At 36.3% G+C, this 22,317-nt stretch overlaps 1 protein-coding gene across 4 annotated transcripts in view; it reads left to right on the top strand.

Moving 5' to 3' along the window:
• Positions 1-22,317, top strand: part of LOC121735071 (uncharacterized protein CG43867) — a 377,036-nt gene that overhangs the window by 49,255 nt on the left and 305,464 nt on the right. For all 4 annotated transcript variants that reach the window (XM_042125747.1, XM_042125746.1, XM_042125748.1 and 1 more), the window contains exon 2: positions 1,057-1,084. The gene's annotated coding sequence lies outside the window, so the exon portion shown is untranslated. The remainder of the gene's footprint in view (positions 1-1,056; positions 1,085-22,317) is intronic.

The raw sequence follows: 22,317 nt of genomic DNA, 5'->3' as shown, positions 1-22,317 counted from the left end.
TGCTAAAATCAAGAAATGTCATTACAAAATGATGAATAATTATGCTTTATTTATTAAGGTTGTTTTTGGATTTTTGTAAAACTGTTAATTTGGAAGGAAGTAATATTGGAATTTGTATTGCAATTTCTATAAATTGTAATCAAGGGTATGTAAAAATTAGGAAGTTATTTTATTAAAAATACATATTTATTTAATATTTATTGAGAGTATGTTAGGATTTTTCTAGTGTTGTTAAAATAAAACAATGTATTAAAGGAAGTTGCATTTGACTTCCTCAGAGTTCGACGTTGATAGCAGTTGGCGGGGGTTGGCGGGAATACCTGGGTATAAAATAGAAGGTTTCAGCCCTATTTGGCCTATTCTGGTATCAACGTTGATCTCGGCAGGTTCTATTGGTAAGTCATTAATTAATTATTATACTCTTTTGATTTAACGTGCTCACATTTTATTAGACCTATTGTTATAATTGTTAATTACTCCTAATACTGTAAATTGGTGATAATTTAATAATAATTAATAGTTATGTTACGAAAATATAATATTATAATTACTGTGATCTAGAGTTTTATTACAATTGATATGCATGTAATTCGTCTAAGCGACTACGCTGCAACGAACAACACAAGAGAGATAGTCAAAAATGTTTGAATTTCTCTTAAATATCTTGTTTAATTCCCCCCTTCAGTAAATTTTAATGTATTTCAAGAATGTCCATATCAATACGATATTATACCCAAAGTATCAAAACATCCCATGTTTGTCCACTTAGAGATTTTATCTCAACCCTCAATAACCACGAGAGAATACGCAGATTGTACACGGCTTTAAGTGGAACCGTGCGAAGTGTCATTAGTTAAAATTACCAGTATACGGCTATCACTCCCTTGGAGACTGTCCCCGAGTTTGGGGCAGAGTTTCGACTTTTAGGGCACTTTTCACAAGTTTGTTGGGAGTTAAATTGGGGTAGGGTTGTCGTGTAAAGCATGCTGTGTAATGCATTAATTAATGTGAGGAATACTTGGGGTTTTTATGCAAACTAATGTTTTTTTTTTTCAGATTACATGCAGTGCAAGTAACTTTAAATGTAAGTATGCTTTTGCTAATTTCAGTAGCAATAAATCCTTGTAAAAATTGTTGACAATATACATTTTATAATAATAACCACAATGAAGATAGTAAAGAACAAAATCTTATAAAACGGAGCAGCAGTTTTAGTTTACATGCTTCGGTTAATTGGAGCAAACATACATCCTTAGACTCCCAAAAACACGTATTTCGCCGTAGTTGGGTAAAAATAAGTCGTGTTAAAATTGTCTTGCGTTATATGTTTATAATATAAATACGGAGCTATAATGCACTCCCCCATACAATAAAGTCAGCTACTCGAACAATTTGCGGCGAGGGACATATCTTATAATTGTTTACAAAGTAAATGGTGGAAATTTCCGGGCTCTAATGAAAAATACTCCTGGACTTCGTCTTTGTTTCTTTATGACCTAAGTTTTCGAGACCAGGGCTGGCAGAAATATATTTAATTTTCCAATCATAATTTTCGCCTCAAAACTCAAATGCTATAATATAGAGTCTTTTGGTTTCGAGACTTTTCTATTAGAAAAAAAGTTGTTGTTTTAAACAAAAGTGCCTCAGCGCCTTGGCACGTGGCTTGTTCATATTCAGAAGTGTTATATTCCTTCCACAGAGACTAAAACTGAATAAATAAAAATTCTATATTGCACTATAAGTGTCTAAACACACTTGGCCGAAAATACGCGGCTGAAGTTTGGCATGATTATGTCAGCAATTATCGGTTATTTAAAATACATTGCAGGCGTAATCATGCCGAACTTCGGACGCGTATTTTCGGCCTAGTGTGTTTAGATACTAAGTGTTAGATCATAGTTATATAAAGAAACTACAATAATTAATTCTTATTGATAAATTTGTGATGGGGAAACCTTCCTTGGACTTCGACGAATATTTCATGACTAAAATGTTTTTTTTTTTTTTTTAATGAAATAAGGGGGCAAACGAGCAAACGGGTCACCTGATGGAAAGCAACTTCCGTCGCCCATGGACACTCGCAGCATCAGAAGAGCGGCAGGTGCGTTGCCGGCCTTTTAAGAGGGAATAGGGTAATAGGTGAGGGTAGGGATAGGAAGGGAATAGGGAAAGGTAGGGAAAGGAATAGGGTAAGGGATTGGGCCTCCGGTAAACTCACTCACTCGGCGAAACACAGCGCAAGCGCTGTTTCACGCCGGTTTTCTGTGAGAACGTGGTATTTCTCCGGTCGAGCCGGCCCATTCGTGCTGAAGCATGGCTCTCCCACGTATAAAAATGTGCCAAACCGGTTTAGCCGTTTCCAAATTTTAGCGAGACAAACACATTTTGAATTCTTTTTTATATCTAAGTAAGTATAGATATTCAAATAATATATGCTTTATGTTATGTACAATATGAATCTGTAGTTCAACAACACCATAATGTTTGATATTATTTCCTATAAAATATCTGTCAAATTCGTAGTTTATCTGGTGTATAAAATTTATCCCCGTCCTAAAGGCCGCCTACAAAAGGCATTTGACTGGGGCCGTAACATTTTTCGCTCGGACTGACTTGTATAACTCAAGAACCATTTGTATGGGAAGTTATTTTCTCCTTATGGCTCCCTTTTAAATTGCCGGTTAATAAGGAATGTTTTGTTGCAAAAGGTTGTATAGAGTTTTTGTGGTGTTTTTTGGTTTGATCATTTGTGTAGACTGTATAGTATAGACTTAGACAGGGTGTCTCAAAACAAAGTTATTTCACCCTGGGATGTGTTAATTATTGTGATAGTAACAGCGTTTTTTATTTTTTTTATGAAATAAGGGGGCAAACGAGCAAACGGGTCACCAGATGGAAAGCAACTTCCGTCGCCCATGGACACTCGCAGCATCAGAAGAGCTGCAGGTGCGTTGCCGGCCTTTTAAGAGGGAATAGGGTAATAGGGGAGGGTAGGGAAGGGAATAGGGGAGGGTAGGGAAGGAAATAGGAGAGGGTAGGGAAGGGAAAAGGGTAGGGGATTAGGCCTACGGTAAACTCACTCACTCGGCGAAACACAGCGCAAGCGCTGTTTCACGCCGGTTTGCTGTGAGCCGGCCCATTCGTGCCAAAGCATGGCTCTCCCACGTCCAGCGGTGAAAGACTTCTTTCATTATTGTACTAATATAAAAGCCAAAAGTAACTCTTTCGGTGTTGCTAAATATAAAATAAGTGATAAAAGTTGTTAATCTTTAAAAATTTTTGACGTGGGAGAGCCATGCTTCGGCACGAATGGGCCGGCTCGACCGGAGAGATACCACGTCCTCACAGAAAACCGGCGTGAAGCAGCGCTTCCGCTGTGTTTCGCCGAGTAAGTGAGTTTACCGGAGGCCCAATCCCCTACCCTTTTCCTTTCCCTACCCTTCCCTATTTCCTTCCGTACCCTCCCCTATTCCCTTCCGTACCCACCCCTATTCTCTTCCCTACCCTCCCCTATTACCCCTTAGAAGGCCGGCAACGCACCTGCAGCTCTTCTGATGCTGCGAGTGTCCATGGGCGACGGAAGTTGCTTACCATCAAGTGACCCGTTTGCTCGTTTGTCCCCTTATTTCATAAAAAAAAAACTGAGATATTTCTACGTATTGTAAATAGGTAGTAAGATGTTTAACTTGACTTACCGACCCGAAAAAAAAACTATTACTTCATTTTAGCACAGTGAAGACTTCGACATAAGCTCCAAACATTTTCTCTCAAACTTCTCATTAAATTAAAGTTGATTAATTATATTTAATGTCTCTTAGTGCGACTCGACCGTAAGAAACAATCTGAAATGTCTTGTGTCAGCCCTAGTGCGTTTGCGGTATTTGATGTGCGGCCATTGGGGAGGGCGGTTATCGCCTTATGGTCGTGATGAATGTGACGCTGACTTCAGGTCTTATGTAAGCACTAGCTTTTAGGTATTACCGGGAAATACTAAGGAAACCTAAGTTCACCTCGGTCATTCCAAATGTCCAAGATTTGGTCAAAATGGTCTGAGAGGTTCTATAAAGATAGGAAGCATCCTCAATGTCTTAAAGATAAGTAGGAGATTTACGCTTTTGTTGTCTTAAGTTCAAATTATAAAACTAACCAATTTAAGATATTAGGCTACATGATTAGGTCGTTCTAAGTTATATAACTTTAGACTAGATTTCAGAAAAAATACTTATATAATTATAATGCTCTAAACAAAATATCTGATTATAATATATTTTGTTGTGAAAACTTATTTAAATCAATCGTTTTTAACTTGTAAAAATTACTAATATGTATATGCAATGTGATAATTACGAATATTTCATATTGTACCTAATTTAAAAAGTGGCATATTCCCCTGTTCCTTATAATCCTGCAGGCTGCAGCGCTATGATAATTCAAAATTAATTAAATTTCACTATCAGATGGAATTGAAAAATGAACGCACAAATTAAATGGAATAAAAATGCCGGAGGCGTTTTGTTTCCGAGTTTTTTTTAATGCTTTTATGCATATTTTTCGGGTTCCGTGGTAACAAACGAGGGTTTAAAATGTTTTAAATGCTGACATACCTTCTGATAAGGTTTTCTTTTAGACACAAAAGTTTAAAAATAGGTAAAAATTATAGAACATTACTAGCTGTCCCGGCAAACGTTTCTTTGCCATATAAAGTATTTCACCTTTCACCCATGTTATTTTATTGAAGTGACTAAATAAGTATGTCATCATGGCGACGTCCATCGCTATCCCGTCGCACAATCAATGGTCGCCGTCAGTCTCGAGTTGTAATAATTTACTATTATTTATTCAACAAATGCACTTATCCTTATAAAAAGTACCCCGTAGCCGATTTTCAAATTTCAAATTAATAATGAGTTACATAACTCCTGACATCTGAGCAGCACAATATTGTGTCCTATGGTTTAAACATTTAAACACAACATGATTTTGCCTGAAAAGGTTACGGAACCCACACATCAGTCTTATTTGCGCTTTACCTCTCTCAATTTAATGAATCGTAACAATTTCGTTTTCAGATAAGCTTGAATTTATATTTGCCACGGCTCCAATGTTTAAAATCCTGGGACTTTATGAGGGTATCATAAAGTCTATACGACGTTAATGCCTTCTAATAATATTTTGGTCCCTTAATATTTGGGAGACTTCCATTTCTATTTGCAAGGGGAAAATGATTAAATTAAAAAATATATTGTATCTGACCCCCGTTCAAAATTTAGAAAGTTTAAATCAAAACGGACCCTTTTAAATGTCTTTTAAAAATAACTTATTTTCATAACTTTTTAAGTAATGCGGAAATTTAATTTTGTTGGTTGTAAAGAAAATCAGCTGCATCATCCTTGTTAATGACCTTTTTAGGGTTCCGTAGTTTGTACATAAAAGTCATTTCAACAAATAGAAAAAAAAAGCCACAGCAAAATATGTCATAAGTTATAACCTCTTCTTTTTCGGAAGTCGGTTCAAATACGGGATTTAGTTTTACTGAAGTTTCATAATTATATTATATAGATGTGTATATAGTGTAACAATACTAAGTAATAATAGTGTGGGGTGTGCATGTGTTCCTTTATATAGTGCACTGTGTAAGTAGCAGCGCTGAACGAGTAAAGTTTTTGTGTGATTTTTATGGGAAAGTGACTTGGTGCATGAATTTTTCCATACAAAGGTGAAAAAACTTACTCTTACAGTGCTGCTACTTTCACAGCGAACTTTAGAAATCTATGCACAGTGCAAATCAAGTATTATCACTTTTCTCACCTCCGGGCGGAAAACGTCAACTTTCTTCCCGCTGCGCTTACCGATGTTGCCGTTTTCCGCCTCCGTCGATGAGAAAAATAGTATAAGCACCATAATAGACTTAAAATATACTGATAAAGGTTTATGATACGCACCATGGGCAGTAAATAGGAAAGAGGCTTTCTTATTTTCCTGCCCTAGGTGCGTAATGTACTATTGTTTTGTTACGGCTTGCATAGCTATGGCCTATGATAAATGATAATATTCGCGCCTGTGCCCGCATTTATTATTTCTTATTGCTAAAAGTTTGTTTCTTTTATTTGCGATTTATTCGAAGTTGTTTTCACTTCGGCCAACTTCGGTAAAGTTCGGCCATACGTCTGGCAACTTTGTATTTGCTGTCGACGATTTTGCATTTTCGAATATTGGAGATGAAAAATAATTTTTGTAATGCGATATTTTGTTATTTAATTTTTAAAAAACATTTTTTGTCCAAATTGGTAAGATACCAACTCCTCCAAAATTAAATACGTGAGTGGAAGAACCAGATAGCTAACATTTTATAACATACTAGCTGTTACCCGCGACTTCGTCTGCGTCAACAAAATGTAAAATACATAGGTAAAAAATAAAAAAGTAAAAATATGTCCTCCTGCTTTTTGGAAGTCAGTTAAAAAGTAGCCTAAGTTACTCCATATTACATCAGCTATCTGCCAATAAAAGTCCCGTCAAAATCGGTCCAGCCATTTCGGAGATTAGCCGGAACAAACAGACAGACATACAGACAGACAAACATTCTAAAAATTGTTATTTTGGTGTAAGTACCGTCTAAATATTCATATGCATGTAGTAAAAAACGGTTATTTTAATATTACAAACAGACACTCCAATTTTAGTCCCCCAGTGGCGGACATTTAAAAGGTTTCTAGGAAATAGTTCACTATAGAAAATAAAAAAAAAACTTTTATTCATGAGATCTTAAGAGTAACAGAGTATACAATCAATAGAAACTAACAAAACAGCAATTCTTGCTTAAACATAATTAGGAACTTAAATTGAACTTTGGTGAATAAGAAATCAGTTTCTGAAAGTGGCACCTAGTACCGGACGCATATCAAGTCAAACCCGTAGCGCCGGACATAATCAGCGAATCAAACACAATCGCAAACACCTATCGCAAACACCTATCGCAGATAATGCAACCTGCGCATTCAGGAATGTCTGCACACTCTTCGTGAGAGCCCACCCATGACAGTTGGACCACTGTATCCAATCTTCGTCGTAGTCTTCTAAACTCACTTTTTGATAACACGTTATCGATCGCTTCTTGTAAGTTCTTTGGGTCTCACTGTCCTTTCTTTTTTTAGTTTCCGACAGTAATTTCCTGAGGTATTTTCTGTAAAATAAAATTATTTTAGGTTAAAAATATCAATAAAATATCGAAGGAGCATGTTCCTGTCCGGTAGTGGGGGAAATGCCCGTGTCCGATACTAGGGGACGAGAACGTCAAAAATTAATGCAATTCATACAAATACTACTAAAAATGTTGATATATTTTTTTAGATTACATGGAATATGATGTCATGTTTTGTGTATTTAAAGGGAACGTAACATAGTAGTATATAAAAATATATAATTTTTTTTTATATAGTATATAAAAAAACAAAAGCTTATTAGTTACCTGAATATTATGCGGTGCATCGTTTTCCCACCAACACAAACAAAAACCCTCTCTAGCTTACGCTCGCGGGCCAGTGGCCTGCTGCCCTATGATGTCCGGCGTTGAAACCATCCCCCGCACCACTCTCACACGTCTTTCAAACCACCACGTTTTGAATTATCAAAATATTACTAGTGTCCGACGCTAGGTGCCGTCCGGCGTTAAGGGACTTCCTCCTATAGATGTATAGATAAGGACAATTACTAATTTTTTACTTTATAATTGAAACAAACCTTGTAACTCAACTACTTCATAATAATATTCTGGCTAATACATCTGGCAATACATGAAACCAACATTTTTTTATTTAAAATCATTTTCCCGCCCCTTAACCCTACATTTAAGAGGAATCCACACCGCCGTTTTTCCATACAAACGCTGTCCCCTTTTGCCTCCCTGGGTAATGCCGGTAGAGTTATGATTTTTTTCCTGAATATCTATGGCCGCTATTAGCATGTCCCTATGTTTTCTTTTTTTTCATATTTTTATTATTAATAAAGATAAGAACGTCCAAAAACCCAAAAAAACGGCAAGATTTTCCTCTGTGTTCAAACACCCAGAAAACAAAACTGGCTAAAATATACAAAAAAAATAAAACATAGGAACACAGCTCAAGCCTTGCTTTAATTCTTAATGAAAAAAGTACTTAAATCGGTTAAGTTTTGGAGGAGGAATCAGCGGACAACGAATCGAAGATTTTCTGTTCTTTTATTATAACTTTTGTCGTATTGTCTCTATCGCGCTCTGCGGTGGGAGACTTGAGATTGGTGAGACAGTAATACATTTTCAAATACCTATTTTCAATTTCTCTCGCCCCTGGTGTATCCTCTTAAGCAAAAAACGGAATTTTTTTGACTGGTTTTGACCTGCTTCTTTCACTCATGTCTACTATTGTCCACTTAACAAGTAAAATGTAAGATTGAAAAATAAGAAAACAAAAGAATATAGTTAGTAAAGACTTAGAGAATAAGAATATTGTAAGAAACAAAAGACAATGCGATGCGACAATGCGAAGAGCCACGAAAAGAAAAATTACATAAAAAAGAAAAGAAAAAGATATAAATGAAAGATAAAAAACAGCCCTGATCATGTTAGGGGGAGAAAAAAAAATATTGTCCACTTGTGTCTTCAACTCTACGTGGTAACTCACATGGGGCACCTTTTGCTCGATCTTTCTTCCTAGATTCTTTCTTTATTGATAACTAGATGACGCCCGCAACTCTGTTGTGCCGAATTTCGTTTTTTTTTTGCGTAAAACCGTACATTTTTACGAAATAAAAGTGTTCTTTCCCGGGGCTCAAAGTATTTCCATGCCAAATTTCAGCAAAAAAGTTAGGGCGTGAAAAGGTAACAGAAGCACTTTCGCATTTATAATATCAAGTATTAATCCTTCAAGGCCCATATGGACACCGGTGACCGCGACAATAGAATACAATAGCATTTCCAAGAATCCCCGATCGAAGGATATGGATTGATCCTAGATTGCTTTGTCTACTGTAGAGCTAAACCGTTAAATCAAATGAGAGTGTAATTTTTTGCTTCCTCAAATGTTTTGAGTATAATACTAAAATAAAAATACGAAATGTACGAAATTGAATCTACAAAAAACTCAATGCGTAGCAAGCTTTTATTTTTCCAAAGCTTCAACGTGTGTGCTTTAAAACGCCGCATTTATTTTGTATCCCGAGCTTAAAAGTTCTTCTGGTTTATGAATTGTAACTTTTTAATGTCTCGAGTGCGGTTAAAAGTTTTATCTAAGACTGTGGTTGCGGATTTCCTCCGGGCCCAAACTTCCCTCGTATAAAACTATTCCAGCCGTTTCATCATTTTAAATTAAATTGGTGCGTTTTAATATTTACCGTTGGAGGGTTGAGTTTATGTTGAATCTTTTTAGTGGGCTAAAGTTTATACTAGGCTGTTGCCGACTTGGAGATGTATAATAAAGCATAGATTAGTATGGGTTGGTAGTAAGATGACTAACTATTAAAGCTGTAAAATAAACTTGAGCAACATTATTCCTGTAATTAATACACTCACAGGCGTAAATTGTTAAGCTGGTGCTTAAAACTCATAATATTATAACTCCAGAGCCAGCGACAGCCAGTGTTTCTTCATTTTATAAAAGCTGAAAGTTTACCTGTATATTATACCCCTATAAAGGTAAGAACGACCAGCAACTATGAAGGTTCGGTCGCGGTTACTTTAGGAGGTGTCCGGTTCTGAAGGTCTACCATAGAGTCAATTTATACTAGCGCAGTGGCGAAACGCATCGAAGCGAATTATTAAAACTGAATATAACAAATTCAACATGCAAAGGGTTACGCACTTTATTACTTCTGAGAATTTAAAAAGGCGCGCGCATCCGCGCGAATTCGCGTCGATGCGCCCGACCAACGCTTCGCAGAAGTAATGTATGCGTTACGCTCTGGAGTTAAGGTTGAAATTTCTGTGTTCAGTTTTTAGGAATTCGCTTCGACTCTGCGCTTGTATAAATTTCGCTCAATTTTTATCTTATTTTCTTCGGGATGATTACTGTAGGAATCTCGTCTTCCACTGACGGGCATTTTTGACAGCTGTTGCTTTCCACAGCCAGACCACCTCAAAGTCTTACTTTAAGGAAGTTTAAGGGTGGCAAATAACGGAAATGCGGTCGCTGGCTCTTGGGTTTACACTCATATGAAATATTTGTAATTCCCCACTTTTGTATGCAGTTGGCTCGCGCGGGTTCAAGGAATAAATAACGCCACTCCAGGCCTTTATTTAAAGAGCACTTAGCATTTTCAACTGGCTAAATAGCAGTCAATTTACAGCTATAACGACTATTCACGTGTTTGCTTACTGCTATAGGGTAGTACTCTCTACAAATGTTAAATGAAATAGGCATACATAAAATAATATCTATAACTCTATGATATAGTAGATTTTATTTAAACTAATAAAAGCGTTTTAGTGAGGGAGCCCTAGAACCAATTTTTTTTATGATTACTAACAAGCTATTTTTTTGTGAGTAGCTACATTTTGATAAGACATTTTTATTTTCGAAAAATCACGAAAGCGGTAGCTAACAGAGATTGAAAGGATTTCATACTTTGACTTGATGGTCCTAAAATATGGATTGTTTTATTTGTAGGACAAGGTTACTATTAAATAATATAACTATTAACCTACAAATATACAAAAAATCAGCTGGTTAGGGTTCCGTTTCAGGGTTCTGTAATCAACAAAACTTGATTTACTACTGCACCCTAAAACGGAAGACAGAAAGTAGTCAATCAAGTTTTGTTGATTACAGATTGTTAGCTACCACTTTCGAGATTTTTCGAAAATAAAAATGTTGTTTGTCTTATCAAAATGTAGCTACTCACAAAAAATAAGCTTGTTAGTAATCACAAAAAAATTGGTTCTAGGGCTTCCGTACTATTTGTTTCCTTGTGAAAGGTTCGGACGTAAACAGTTTATTTGCAACTTGCAACACATTTCAAGCTGACGATAACGCAGTTTACCTCTCATACTATTTACTGGCTCTCGCTTAGTAGTTTACACTTTTTAGGGTTTCGTAGCTAAGTGGAAAAAAGGAATCCTTTTAGATTCGTGATGTTTGTCCGTCCGTCTGGCCTGCGTCAGAGTTGGCCGATTTTTTATTTTTATATCGTGGACGGGGGGACTAAATTGTTTCTGGTGCCAGAGACAATTTGGGCCTCCGTTTTACAGAAAGAGAGGTAGATGTATATAATGGTCAATCTCTGACTTATTCTTTAGTCATAGTAGTCAATAAGTGTATGGAATGGTGCTTCCACATGACTATGCCATAAATCTTGGTCAGACCTAATAAAACAAGGCGAGTCAAATTGTTTTTTCATTGGCAACCCAAAGGAACTTTTACCAGAAAAATTTTCTAAACTTGACTAAAGCTGAAGAGATTGTAAACACAAACCACGTGTCCCTAACTACATTTTAACACAGGAGTGGTAGTTTGAGCAGTTTTGAATAGTAGCCTAAGTTACGATGCATAAATCACTAACTCGGCGACTTTGTTCATTGTTAACACGTAACCAACTTCACTTATTCAAGGCGACTTGAAATTTCTGAAACCTCCGGGGTTTTCAGAAAATCCAAGTTGCATGATATGATTATCTCGTTTAATAAACGTTGCATGTGATAAGATTTTCGCTTATTTTAAAGGAGGAAAAAGATAAAATATATTTTGGCAAAAATATTTTCCTTTAAACGTTGCATAAAGATAAGATTAGATTTCTGTGTTTATTTTAAAATTGTTATTTTAAATAATCAAAGAAAATGTTTTTTAAACTTTCTTTTTTAAAATCCTCTATACTTAATATTATGGGAATCAAAATAATTTGCCTAATTAAATTGGGGATATGCTTATCATTCCATCCATAGCTCAAATTCGACGTGTTTCGACAAATCTGTTTTCATTCAGATGATGGCAGATAAATATTTTATCAGCAATTTACATATTGTATGTACTGTCTACATGGATCAGGTTTGATTAATGCTTATATTAAACCCGCTATAGACGGTAAAACTGTACAGTTTGGTCCAAACACATAGTATATCAATATGCACTTCTAGTGATGGGAAAATGGTCTTTGTCTTGGCTTTGCTTTGCTTGGAAGACCAATACCGAAACCAAGTTTACTTATCACTATGCATTTCCATACAAATCCTGAATTAGCACAAGTACAAAATTACAATCCTTGTTGCCTTTCATTCTAATTAAAACCGTGATTCATATTCAAAAGTTCTTAGATCCTGTCCAGATAAGGCGTTTACCCGAGATACTATAGAGCTACATGATAATAAATATTATATCGTTTTCAGATGCCTACGCGCGTTTTCTTACTCGCGCGTAAAACGCTTGTAATGACCGGGACTCTCGACTCGCGCGTTTTACGGGTGTACATAGTGATACTTGGATGTCGTTGCAGCGTCCAGAACAACGCGCGAGTCCGTTGCGACTGGACGTATTTGATTGGAGCGTGATAATTTCTAGTACATATTATGTTTGTAGCGTAAAAACGCGCGTAAAACCAAGGCCCAATCCCCTAACGCCTACCCTATTCCCTTCCCTATTCTCAACTTTTCCCTTCCCTTCCCTTCCCTACCCTCCCCTATTACCCTATTCCCTCTTAAAAGGCCGGCAACGCACTTGCAGCTCTTCTGATGCTGCGAGTGTCCATGGGCGACGGAAGTTGTTTCCATCAGGTGACCCGTTTGCTCGTTTGCCCCCTTATTTCATAAAAAAAAACGCGGTATCTGGATGCAATAGAAATTGAAACGCGCGTATGGACTTCGCGTGTAAAACGCCTCATTACGAAGTATCTGCTGTCTGTTCATGTTTTACGTCGTCATGCCCAAACCGCCGAACCGATTTAGATAAGTTTGAAGACCCGTTATTTAAAGTCCCGGGAAAAGACAGTGTAAATTGTGACGGCCTGATTTCTGCCCAATGCGACTTATGCACTTTATTGGTACTTTTCATAGTCTTTTAAATAGAGACTCGAGAGTTTGTTTCTTTGTTTGCTTGAACGCGCTAATCTCAGGAACTACCGGTCTGATTAAAAAAAGTCTTTCAGTGTTAGATTTATCGAGGAAGGCTATAGGCTATAAATTATTATCACGCTATAACTAATAGGACCGATAAAAGAACAGGAAAATTTGGAAAAACGGGGAAAATTATTAGAAAGGTTTTGTCTTACGAACTACTGGAGCAATTTTTATGTTATTTGGCACAATTATAGAGTAGACCAGGTGAAAGGATATAAGCTATTTTTTCTAATACAGAAAATTCCTAATTAACGCAGGCGAAGCCGCACGGGACATCTAGTAATTATATTAAACAATTACACCGAAATATATCGGTGGGTGATGGAAATCCAATTTACCGGACACGCGACGATATTATTTAATTATACAGACGATATCGTATCTACATGTCGCCGACTGTTAATAGCGCCATGACATGACATATTTTTTTGTACTGATGACAGTTTTGTACAGAAGACATAGTAGCCCTGATGACAACAAATGTGACAAACATATAAAAATAATATAACAATTTTATGAATATCCCAATTTTCTACTTTCATCAAAGATTCATATTTATATCAAAATGAAACGCAGGAGCAATCACTAAACATAGAAGGATAATAAGGAGTACCTACTCATAATCCATATTGTCTCTAAAGGCTCTCAACATCTGAGTTTACAATGCTCGGATGGAGTTGAAAGGATGTCGGATGAATTATTAACTTCCATCCAGCCATCCAGAAATAATTTCAGTGTTCCCGGATTTAAGAATAAAATTTCGTCGCTTTATTTTGGGTAGCGGATTAGGCCCAACATGGGTTCTAATCCTTGAATGGGACTTAACAAAAGTGGTTTTGTTTCTTCATTCACAATGCGCTTAAAAGATTTGCGTCTATAGATAGTCTTTCATACTTAATTATAAATGCAAAGGGTATGTCTGTGTGTCTGTAACCACTTTATGCTTAAACCCATATCGATGAAATTTGGCTTCGAGATACTTTGAGTCCCGGGAAAGGACATGGGATAGTTTTTCCCGAAAAAATATACGATTCCCGCGAACGAATTTCGGCGGACCCAAGTTGCGGGTGTCATCTAGTTAATTATATTACTATGTTTTTTACTTAAGAGGATTCCACACCGCCGTTTTTCCATACAAACGCTGTCCCCTGTTTCCTCCCTGGATAATGCCGGTAGAGTTATGATTTTTTCCTGAATATCTATGACCACTATTAGCATGTCCCTATGTTTTCTTATTTTTCATAATTTAATTATTAAAAAAGATAAGAACGTCCAAAATCCCAAAAAAATGGCCAGATTTTCCTCTGTGTTCAAACACCCAGAAAACAAAACTGGCTAGAATATACAAAAAAAAAAAAAAAAACATAGGAACACAGCTCAAGCCTTGCTTTAATTCTTAATGAAAAAATTACTTAAATCGGTTAAGTTTTGGAGAAGGAATCAGCGGACAACGAATCGAAGATTTTCTGTTCTTTTATTAGAACTTTTGTCGTGTTTTCTCTATCACGCTCTGCGGTGGGAGACTTGAGATTGGTGAGACAGCAATACATTTTCAAATACCTATTTTCAATTTCACTCGCCCCTGGTGTATCCTCTTAACTGCGTCAAGGTATAGTGTTTTTAGTGTTGTATATGTTATTTCTCTTATAAGCTCTACAGCCTTAACAGCTTCGAGTTTAAGCTTGAGGGATATTCTTATTCGTCCAACGCCTTTCCTCCAGTTGGTCCATGATGGAAAAATCGAGGTGATTACAAAGGTTTAGCAGTGTAAATATTATATTCATCTTTAAAATACCTACGGTCGATGAAGATGATGAATGCTGCATTCCAGCGGGGCTAAAATGGTCGTATAGCAATTCCTCTTAATCAATTCACAAAATGAATTGTCAAAACTGTCAAAGTCACGAATGTCAAATTAGTACGAATATAAACCAATTGAATTGGTCAAACTCACGAATGTCAAATTAGTACGAATTTAGACCAATTAAATTGGTCTAAATTTGACATTCGTGACTTTGACAGTTTTGACAATTCATTTTGTGAATTGATTGAGAGGAATTGCTATACGACCATTTTAGCCCTGCTGGTAGATATATAATAATGATGATTTTTATTATTTATTATTATTACCTAATTTGGTTGTTAAAGTCACAACACAAAAGAATGTCTCTTGTCTTGCGAATCCATAATTGTTATTTTAATGTAGACTAAAGACTTAGTAAAGGGTCCAACTTTTAAATTGCGGGTTGATGACCCGATAGACGGACAAACCAGACAGTTTTATACTGATGAAACGCAGTCTTTTTGTTTGCGCATCACGAAAATTGCTTGTGATTTCATTGTTGTATGTTTAATCTTAGAAAAATTGCAGAACTTTACTCTTAGAGAGATTTTAGTCTATGTCTGTGTCTTGGCAACCTGATTGGTTCTGTTTCCATAAATTATAATGTACCTTTTTAATTTACCATTTGCACGTGTTCATGAGCGCAAAGGAAACACGAACCTTTTTTGCCTTATCCTCGTGGTTTAACATCATACACTTACGTGTTAAATTACATTAAAATAGGTCTAACTGTTTCAGAATCTATTTAATAGAAACAATGGAACGTACAATAATAATATAAAAATAATTAAGATCTTATTATAACATACCCAAATTTGTTCACGTATCATTATGATGGTAAGCTATATTATCTTCATATTTCAGGCACAATATAAACTCATGAATTTCAAAAGATTTCCACGTGGTGATTTGTATGGATAAATTAATAAGGCGCCTAATGGGGGCAATTTAGAGCCCCGCGGTGTGAACACTTGCCGGGGCCCCGACGTCCATACAAATACGATGCATTCGTCAGTCGCTCGTTTGCGCTGAGCGGATCATGCACGTTTGTCATCGCCTTAACACAGAGTAACGTAAATATAGAGAATAGACTATCATTAAGTACACCTTTCACATATCACCTTTATTTTAGTGACAAACAATTAAAAAATATATTTTGTTACTTGTAATACTTTATTTTGTACGCAAAGATATTTCAAAGTGTTGAGTTGCCTGTTTCAATTTAAATGGTTTATTTAATAAGAATACATCGCATCGACGTGTCACGTTCCAAAGTGAATACAAGACTGTGTGTCCAAGACCGTGTGGTGCCCAAGACTGGTCCATACTAGATTGAAAAATAATTTTTAATACTACAAGAAATAATAAAAACTAACAGTGTGAACTGTGAAGTAGCACAAATTAAGGAAATTTCATAAAATGAAGTTAACACTTAATTACAAAATGTAATATAAAGCCGTATAAAACATTTTCTATTCATTACCCCAGAGCCGGCCGTTAATAGAAACTTACTTAAACTTTTAATAAAGCTTTCCGAGCTTTTGCTTAACAAATATATAGAGGCATAAGCTCGCCACTGCTGAGCTAGAATCAATATTTGCTTGGGAATTGTGCAGACAAATCCCGCTGCAGTGGATTTATTAAATACTTTTGTGCGTGCAGCGTGCGGTTTGTTAAGTTATATTGCGATTTATTACGGGTTTGCTTTCTACTCATAATATGGCCTCGCTAGCGCCGAAAGACAAAATCGGTGGCGGGTTTACTTTTAACTAACTCATACGACCTCGCTATCGCCAAAATACATAATCTTTTGGTGGCATTTAGCTCTAATACATCTAAGCGTAAAGAATTTTCTGTTATTATTTCTTGTACTTAGTGTTCTTACATTATTATAATATAATATTATAATATCTATGGACGCTTCAATTCACGTCAGTCTAGCCCCGTGCTAAGTACCCCAAGGAGTACAACGGAAATATATTTAATACTTTTATTTTATACTATACTTACATAATTATTATATTTAAGATTTTTATAATTTATAATATGATACACATATTTAATACCATCCATGACCCAGGAACATTTAAAACTTTTTGTTCCGTTGGCGGGATTCGAACCCGCGGCCCCGGCGTGAGCACTGACCACGCGCTCAACCACTGCGCCACAGAGATCGTCAAATTTGAAAAAAATGAGGAATCATTTTATTTTATTGCATTAATGCATTACTGACTGATAACAGAACTTTACTAACTTTAAGAGTTTTTCATAATGTAAATAACTTATACAAATAAACTGTTTTGCGCAAGCAAATTATCTCTGTGTGCACATTACTCTATGTGGCTTATAAAATATGAGAAAAAAATAGGTCGTATAAACATTTCGCGTCGTTTCCGGTTCCTTTTAATTAATTCCTTTGTTTTAGAAAAGATTTGTATTCCTCTATTTTACCCGACTTCCAAAAAGAGGTTTCGTATTTTACCACGTTCCTTTATTTGTAATTTTACTTTCTGGTGTCTGTCGTGTCTATTATGTAGCACTTTTAGGACATGTCGATAGTTCTGATTTCGACGAATACCCTTGTAACATTTTATAATACCGAAAAGCGAAAGAATAGCTGAAGAATAGATTTTACATTAACTCATTGTAGAGGTAGTTTTCATGTAAAACTTCTCATAAAATGCACTACCTTCTTGATAAACTGCATTTTTCTGTTAGGGGCCAGGTAATTAAAATTCCCTCCGGTAGAGGCAGTTGGGCAGTTGAGGCCGTATTTTCCTCGATAAGATCTGACGATTTATTCCCTGGGGGAGCTCGAGCCACCCGCTACGTACAGCTTGAAATGCAATCACGTTATAGTTATGAGTTTATGATATAACCACTGAAAGGCGATCGTATCGTTTCGATCAATCGCAAATACTGTATTGTGTTTAAGACATACAGGGTGCAATCATGCCTTGTAAGTTGTACAGAATGTACCAAAGAAAGTAATAATATTTGAGGGTGTGTATGTGTCCCTTATACAGAGTTCACTGTGAAAGTAGCAGCGCTGAAGGAGCCTAAGGTACTCTCTTACGTTAGTTTTGGTACACCCATTGATTGATGATTATAATAATATTGAGGAATGGCATGATTACAATAATATTGAGGAAAGATACGACAACAAAGGCTGCTTTATCAATATGGAGCGATTTCATCTTAAACATTTTTGACCTGATTACTATCAAGCAAATCGTGGGAGAGCCATGCTTCGGCACGAATAGGCCGGCTCGACCGGAGAAATACCACGGGCTCACAGAAAACCGGAGTGAAACAGCGCTTGCGCCGAGTGAGTGAGTTTACCGGAGGCCCAATCCCCTACCCTATTCCCTTCCCTACCCTCCCCTATTCCCTTCCCTACCCTCCCCTATTCCCTTCCCTCCCTCATTCCCTTCCCTACCCTCCCCTATTTCCTTCCCTCCCCTATTCATTAAAAAAAGCAAATTTTTCGGGAATAACCAATTTCCTCTGCAAACATTCTCGATAGTGGTAGCTAACACAGATAGAAAGGATTAAATATTATATAAACTATAAACAATTTACTAGATAACAATAGATAATATAAACCCTGTACTGTATGGGTAACTCCATAAAGAGTATATTATTTTGAGTAAGGCGCAACTGTTGCTTTACACACAGGTCATTTACCCCAACGTAAGTCATAGTGCAAGATAACTTTCCCTCCAACGCCATGCATCCATCCAATTACATCGAAGGCTCTATTTAAAAGGGTTTGGGCCCTTCGGAGATAAGTTTTTCAGCTCATTCGGTAAGTGGCCCGTGAAGATGTATATACAATAGTTTAGGGGTAAACAATTGAAGAGATAAAAAGTTGGGGATAGCGGTGTTATTTGTTGTTTGTTTTGTAGCGCTGTTTAAAGTTTATATAAACGAGCTAGGGATGGCCTGTTAAGATTGATTGCCTTTCTAAGTGATATCCCTAATTCTAAGCAATTTGTGCTAGAGTATATCTCTTAAGGAGGCAATATCACATTTGTTTAAGTTGCAGCTATTTAAAAACATTTTTATGATGAAGGAAATTTCATTATGTTCGAATTACTATTTTAGTTCGCTGTTAATCCATCAACTAACAATACTTTTGAACTGTACACATGGCAGAATGTCATTATTGATTAAATAAATAATGATTCCATCAGGCATGAAACAAAATTCATGGAAACAAAGCCTGAAATCAATTTTGCTTCGCGCCATGCATACTAATTTCATGCAAGGACCGCAAATGTATTATGCATATAAAACGGATAGCATGCATCCGTTTTTAATAATGTAGCTCATTGATTTAAGCCGATTCTAATTAAACGCGGTGATGAAAATTTTAATCGCTGTGGCGCCATTTTTCGTAGAAGATCGGTTTCGTGGTGTATTACTACTATTTAAACCCCTTTAGGTTGGAATTTATCAAAATCCTTTCTTAGCGGATGCCTACGTCATAACATCTACCTGCATGCCAAATTTTAGCCCGATCCATCCAGTGGTTTGGGCTGTGCGTCGATAGATCACCATGTCAGTCAGTCACCTTTGAGTTTTATATATTACGAGCTTTTGCCCGCGGCTTCACTCGCGTTAAGAGGAATTATTATCTACAAACTTACACCCCCTATTTGAACCCCTTGGGGTTGGAATTTATCAAAATCCTTTCTTAGCGGATGCCTACGTCATAACATCTACCTGCATGCCAAATTTCATCCCGATCCGTCCAGTGGTTTGGGCTGTGCGTTGATAGATCACTATGTCAGTCAGTCACCTTTGAGTTTTATACATATATATATATATAGATATAGAAGAAGATTGATAGATTGAAGATTGATGAATGGCTGTGAAATAACATTGAAAAATAACAAAACGTGTTGCATTTATTTAATGTAGAATATCATAAACTGTTTTTAAAGCAGTCAACAATAAGCTTAAGCTCATTTAAAAATTAAAATTCACTTCATATGAAAAACGGCCCGTATAAATAGTCTGTTCAAGGCTATTTTACCTCGGGGCTACAGAAAACTGAACCTTATATGGCCGCTATTGGAGTCATGACAGAAAATCCGGGATTTTATTCCCGGCAGAGCGCGACCCACTTCAGTTTCCGGCCTTTAATTTGCTGTCAATTTTAAAACACTACTAAATTATGTTGAATTTTATTGCTTAATATTTTAAAACGGGGTTAAAGTGGCTACGGACAATAAAATTTTGATGGTGATAGTTAGGTGTTATAGCAGTTATAATGGAGCACACTAAAACCCTCCGCTCTTCAAATAATGCTCGGCTCGGTTGCCCATCTCACCGGTCCAGTCTAGTCCATTCCTCCTTCCACGTCCAGGCTATCTTACTTTGGAACGCTCTACCTCCGGAAATCAAGTTAAGCCCAACCAGAGATAAGTTTAAACGTAGAGTCCGACTCCTATATTTAAAAAAATCGGCAGAATTATAAGTAATATATTATGTATTTTTTTACAGTATTTTATATATGTTTGTATGAATGTACTTATGTATTATGTATATGTATAAGTTATTTATCATATTATGACAATATATATTGTAGTATTATAGTATATATGTAAGCGTATGTGTAACCGGATTTATAGTAGGTCTAGTATTTATTATTATATTTATCAGTGTATAAAGTATATTTTATCATGTTTTATCTGAATGTTTTCATTTTTTTTTCTACACAAAAAGCACCTGTGATGTTAGTTTTGTATCTGTTACCACCCAATGGTTGACTGGTAGAAAATCCATTATGGCATTAAGTCCGCCATTGTACATTGTGCAAGAAGTGTAATAAATAAATAAAACATCACATTTTTACGAAGCATCACTTTTTGTCACTGCAGCTTTTACTGGGTACCTGACTTCTGAGTAAAAAAGTAAAAAATACTGTGACTCGCAAATCCGTTGCGCCAAAATTCGTATATCGCGTCGGAACAGTACATTTTTCCAGGATAAAAATGATATTATGTCCTGTCCTAGGACAATATCAGCAATATCGGTTCAACGGTTTGGGTGTCAAGTGATAGCAGAGAACACTTTCGCATTTATAATATTTATATCGATACTAGCTGTCCCGGCAAACGTTGTTTTGCCATAAATATATTTTTCGGTATGAAAAATAGATGTTGGCCGATTCTCAGACCTACTCAATATGCTCACAAAATTTCATGAGAATCGGTCAAGCCGTTTCGGAGGAGTATGGCAACGAAAACTGTGACACGAGAATTTTATATATTAGATGGATAGATTAAATTTTTTTTTTAATATAAATGGCGCAAAAGTAGTGCACTTTTTCCACTTTATTAGAAATTATTATAAATTTTAAACTTGATGCTGAATTATTTCGAAACCAGTCGTGTATTTTGTTAAAATATATAATCATTCCTTAATATAGTGGAAAAAGTGCATGGAAAATGGTGTTTCATTAACGTTTAACATGAATTTCCACCAAAATCCGACAGTAAAATCAATTACATACACATAGTGTCTGTACATTCCCTTACATAGTTTTTATCTATGCTGAGGCCTGAGTACTTACATACGGTTTTACTCGATAGTTTTATTCCAAGTCGAGCAAAGATCACCGTGTGGACCGCAAAACTTACAGCTCCAAGGCTCGCATCGAGCCGTTTCGATGGAATTAAATATATCTAATTTCCTTCGATTTGGACTAAAACTATCGAGCAATAGCTATGTCCACACTATGTATATCTTCAATTTATATATCTTCAATTTTCGTTATCATCTTTTTATCCAACTTTCGTTTGGCATATTCAATAATTGAATGCGTCAAAATCCACCCGCGTTGGAAAGAAAAGTGTCATATCGTCGCGGGCGGCAGGCATGCCTCACGTGCGATGTTGACTGCGCAATAACGCATGCCCTTGATGAACAAAAAAAGGCACAGTATGAACAAAGCTAATGCTGAATGATTGGACGAAAGCCCGAGCCGTGGGTTTTACTCGTGGTTTTATTCTACGTGATTGCTCGATCGAGTAAAACCGTATAGGAGTACTTAGCATTAGACCACTACATTTTCACCACTGACCACGCACAGACATGACGCGAACGTGTTGAGGTTAGTTTTTAATTACTAAGCTATCAATCTGTCGTGTATTCTATTTGGGAATCGACGCAGTGTGGTTTGTTGGTCGAATTGTTTTGTCTAAACCACTTTATTATACTTGCATCCTAATATTGTGTGTCTGTCTTTTTTTCCTCTTAACAGATGAACCAATTTGGTATGGAGATATTTTGAGTTCCGGAAAAGGACATAGGATAGTTTTTATTCCTGAAATATGTACGGTCCCTGCTTGATAAAGAAATTTGGAGCAACGGGGTTGCGGGCGTCATT

This window comes from Aricia agestis, chromosome 16 (genome assembly GCF_905147365.1).
Source record: "Aricia agestis chromosome 16, ilAriAges1.1, whole genome shotgun sequence".
NCBI lineage: Eukaryota > Metazoa > Arthropoda > Insecta > Lepidoptera > Lycaenidae > Aricia > Aricia agestis.
The sequence above is the reverse complement of the archived record's forward strand: the minus strand, read 5'-3'. Positions and strand labels throughout refer to the sequence as shown.